The sequence below is a fragment of the Trichechus manatus genome, unplaced genomic scaffold (genome assembly GCF_000243295.1).
Source record: "Trichechus manatus latirostris isolate Lorelei unplaced genomic scaffold, TriManLat1.0 scaffold00216, whole genome shotgun sequence".
Lineage (NCBI taxonomy): Eukaryota > Metazoa > Chordata > Mammalia > Sirenia > Trichechidae > Trichechus > Trichechus manatus.
Genome location: NW_004444152.1, coordinates 2,876,856 through 2,881,562, shown reverse-complemented (window position 1 = coordinate 2,881,562; position 4,707 = coordinate 2,876,856).

Sequence of the window (4,707 nt, the reverse complement as noted above, 5' to 3'; positions counted from 1 at the left end):
TTGTCATAGGGCAACATTTGTAGTAACTGTTAAATGAGAAACTATTTTGTTCTGTAAGCCTTCATCTTAAGTGAGAATAACAGTACAATTGGAAGAGCATAGTCAATGTCACTGAACTGTGCATGTAGAAATTTTTGAAACGGTGTATCTTTGGCTGTGTGTATTTTCACCAAAAACAAAAAAAAGGTTGAGAAGATAAAGGGTTAATATGTTGTGGGGTTGTTAACCAATGTCATAAAACAACATGTGTACTACTGTTTCACGAGAAACTATTTGTTCTGTAAGCCTTCACCTGAAGTACAATTAAAAGAAAAAAAAATTGCTCTTCATTGGAGATGCCCCAGACTCCCAATTCAGACACTGTCACTTGTCCTACAGGTGACATGATAATTGTTTCTCTGTGGGGAGACCAGGTCCAGGAACCCTGTCCCTATAACTATGGCCTCAGGTGTCCTAGCCTCATACTGAATGACACTTCCCTGCATGAAGCTGTGGAGTAAAGAGCAGCCAGGTGAGTGCTTCCTTAGGTTTAAGCTCAGGGCAAGAGCAGGACAGAGCTGTGTTCAACAAGAGAGGGATGCAGAGTGGAGGTGGTGTAGGAATGCTGGGCTGGACAAGTGCTGACCTGCCTAATCATCAGTAGCTCCATCCCTGCTCTGGCTGGGCCAGGGGTGGGGGAGACGGGTGTGTTCTGGGGAGTCTCTCAGAGTGGGACCAAATGTGGGGATCCCTACAAATCCCTGTACAAAGTCCCTGACTCTGAGAGAGAAAGGGAAGAAGTCTCTTTGGAATCTGTGTACAGCCTTAGACGCCAAAGCCACTGAGCTCTTCACTCCTGTAACAAAGTGTCTGCTCATTGTCTTGGACCTAACAGATTGAGTTTTGAGTGTGGATATAAGGGGACAAATAGATGATCAGTGTTTGATTTAGAACTCAAGTATCCCAAACATAAAAGAAGATCCATTCACACACAGGCACACACACACACAAGCACACACACACACCCCATGTACAAACAGAAATACACGGGGAAATGGTCTGTGGAATAACGACACACCTGGTTTTCTTTTCTGAAAACCCACCAAGGATGATGTAATCAGTATTTCTGCAAAAATTAATTTCCAATCTGAGACAAGTGTGTCACTGTTGGAATATAACTGATCTGTTTCTCCATTTTTATATATTATTATTTTTCCCACACAACCCTGACTGTGATAAATAATCAAAACAAGGAACCAAAAGATCTCTACAATGACAATGCTTTCTACTTATATTAATGAGGACTATATTGTAGCCACTGTGATAAAAAATTAACATGAAATCCACATATCATATTCAAACCATGTTATGACTTGTGTTCTATTTTAATTACCACTTTAATTTTTCAATGAGAAAACAGTGGCACTAAGTGATTAACAAAATTCCCCAGGTCACACTAAGCTGAAAAGGGGTGAGTTGACACCAAGTAAGAGCTTTCTGCCTCCAGAAGCTGGAGTCTTGACAACCTACTCTCTTGCCCCTAACCCAAAGCCCTAATATTATCTCCATATTACAAATAAGTTAACCAAGGTCCTGAGAGATCAAGGGTGTGTTCTAACGTCTCCGCACTGGGGAGTGGGAGTCAGGACCAGGACCCAGATCTGGTGAACCCAAAGCTGATGCTATTAAACCCATCACAGTGCTGCTTCCTGTGTTCTCTACATGGTAGTTTCAAAACGTGACTCTTTTTTCCTGAAATGCAGGATATTTTGGTAATTCTAGGCCTTGTTTTCAGATTCTCTTATTACTTCTGCACCTGACCATGGCTTCTGGATCCTCAGGAATAATTGAAGATTATTGCCTCTGAGAGACGTCTCACCTCCAAAACAGTGAGTCAATCTTTGTGTTGTACCCTCAGAACCTTGTTACTCTCTCATAAGGACCCTGATCAAACTTTATTTTATTGTGACCCCCATATGTGCTATAGGTGACTTTGAGTTCAAGTACCTAACCTGAGGCTTATTTGCAAATCCAGAACCAAGGAAAGAGTCAGACAAAATGTAGGCACTCAGAAGCTAATGAAGAATGAAAAAAATCTGTGTACTGGGTCTAGTAATTGGGCTGTTTAATTTTGGTGTGGACTGAGGGCTAGAGACCACTCAGTAACTGCTGTCCAGGATCTGACTTCTCAGAATTATGAGTTAAGATTTGGGAAATTACTGAGAATTTGATCTTTTCTCTACTGAAGAGAATATCTAGGACATTTTAGGGTTACATTCTGTATTGTGTTGTTCTACTACTAGTAGCGACTGTAGTCCTCTAGCTTCAGGAGGAGGAGAGAGAATCATCATGAGCCCAAAGCTGATTCCTATGAGGTGAAGGTCAGACATACCTCCACACTCCAACATTTTTACCAATTCTGACACCAGTGGTCCTCCCCACGGCACTCTCTACTTATCTGCTTGGTTCCAAAATTTGTTGCAATGGCCACACAACTTACATACCATACTTACAGTTAAGTGGTTTATTAAGGAAGTGACTGGGTAGAACTCAGTATAAGGATCAATAGGCTACAACTCTTGATGAGGAGAAGGAAGCTTGTAGGCAAAGTCTGGAAGGCTTCCCTGATGTGGAGAGCACATCTCTCCTTTCTATAGCACAGGACAACACTCTCAGCTCCTCTGAGCCATGCAAACAGGCAGACTCTTCTGTTGGCCTTGCAAGCAGGCAGGCCCTACTCTCTGCTGTGCACCCACTCCCGCCCCCACCCCAGTCATGCAGGCCTCCTCTCCACACCCTCAAGACAGGCCTCTTTGTCCTGCGCAGCCACTCTCAGCTGTGCAAACTTTCTCATGGCTTCTTCAGGACAAGCCTCCTCTTGACTGTGCATGCCCCCTCTCATGGGTACAGACCTCTTGCTTTCAACTTCCTTACAGTCGGCCTCTCCACTGCTAACTGACCAAGCTCACGCCAGTGCAGCAGCTTCGATCAGCTCTCTCATTTGCATTCCAAGCAGCTGATTTCTGCCACCACCACCACCTCTGTCCCAGGGCCCCTTCCACGCCTCTCAGTATCTTCAGTGTTACAGTCCTTGATCTGTGTTATAGCTCTTTTAGGAGGCTCCTCACTTCTCTCTCTGCTTCTTCTCTCTTCTCGCCTCCCTGCCTCTTCTCCTTTCTTCTTTCTTCTTTTTAAAACCTCTGTGGTGTTGGCTGCTTGTATAAGCTAACTCCTTGTCAATTTCAAGGCATGGCCCTCCCAGCAGGGCCTCGAACTGACCAATGCCTTCTGCAGACCATAGTCGCTTCATTTGCATAGTGTATAATCACTTCATTTGCAATCCCGGCAAGATGTGCAAAATAAACCAATCACAGGGCAGGCTGCAGTCCAGAGCCAGACAAAAAGTATCAAACCATCAAATTGTTTACAGCTTGCCCAGGAAATGTCAATCAACCTGGACAAAAGTAAGAAACCCTCTGGGGTAGAAAACTAGGGCAAAGATAACTCCTCAGGGCTTAGGGGGAAAATGTCTCAAGCTATTTTTCCAAAGAACCAAGGCAAAAGACCAGATAAAGCAACTCATTTCACATGTATTCAAAGGCTATGGAGTTTTTGAAAGGTATTTTGTGTTTAGTCACTCTGTTCTATAATGCCATGAATTTGCCAAGATTGACAACTGATTATTTTGCAATTTTATTAAAAGTCAATAATCATCTAATTTGGATAATCCTTTGCATTTTCCATTACATTTCCTCAGCTTTATGCACTATTATGACAAGCAGAAGATCATAAGCTCTAATTGTGGCAAAATGCATTCTTGTCTTTGACTTTCACTTATTCATTGACTCAGTACATGTTTATTTAGCACCTTATGTGGGAACAGAACAGACATGGTTAATGAGTTCATGGACCTTACATTCTGGTGGGAAGTCAGAATTTAAAGTACATTTAAAAATTCAAAATAATAATTGTGAAATGTGAAATTGATGTCAGGCCTGTGTTCTCCAAGTGAGTCCCTCCTGTGGAATATGACTACGTCTCCCTCTTCAGGAGAAGAAAAGGCCGAGAATAATTTCACAAGGTTGGATAACCAGGAGGACTGCTGATGTCTGCACTGTGCTAGCCCTGCTTTTCCCTTCAGGCCACTCTGGCACCCTGCTCCTGTCTTTTCAGAAATATGTCCTGAGTACCATTGAGCAAGTGGCTCTGAAAACCATCTTTCATTTCCAGATTTTATTTGGAACTCTGGCCAAAGTCATCCTCTTCTTCCGTAATGTCTCTGCAATCTTGCTTGGCATCAGGCTAAGGCACACACACACAATTCTTGCCCACATGGCTGTGGCCAACTCGTTGCTTCTCTCCTCTGGGATTCCTTACGTGATGGCAGATTTCCATCTTAGAAACCCTCTATCCGTCTTGGGTGTAAACTTGTCTATTACATTGGCCGAGTGGCTCGCAGCACCAGCCTGTGCTCTACCTGTGCCCTGAGCACCTATCAGGCTATCACTCTCATCCCCATGAAAACAGTGTGGATCATGATTCAAGGGAGGGCCCCCAAGGCCATTGGTGTGGATCATGATTCAAGGGAGGGCCCCCAAGGCCATTGGTCCTTTTTGTTGTACCTGCTGGATATTCAGTGTCTTGATGAATATTAATATTCCCATGAAAAGCACTAGTCTATACGACAGGCACAATGATACTCACACCCAAGGCCAGTGGTCCTGTTCA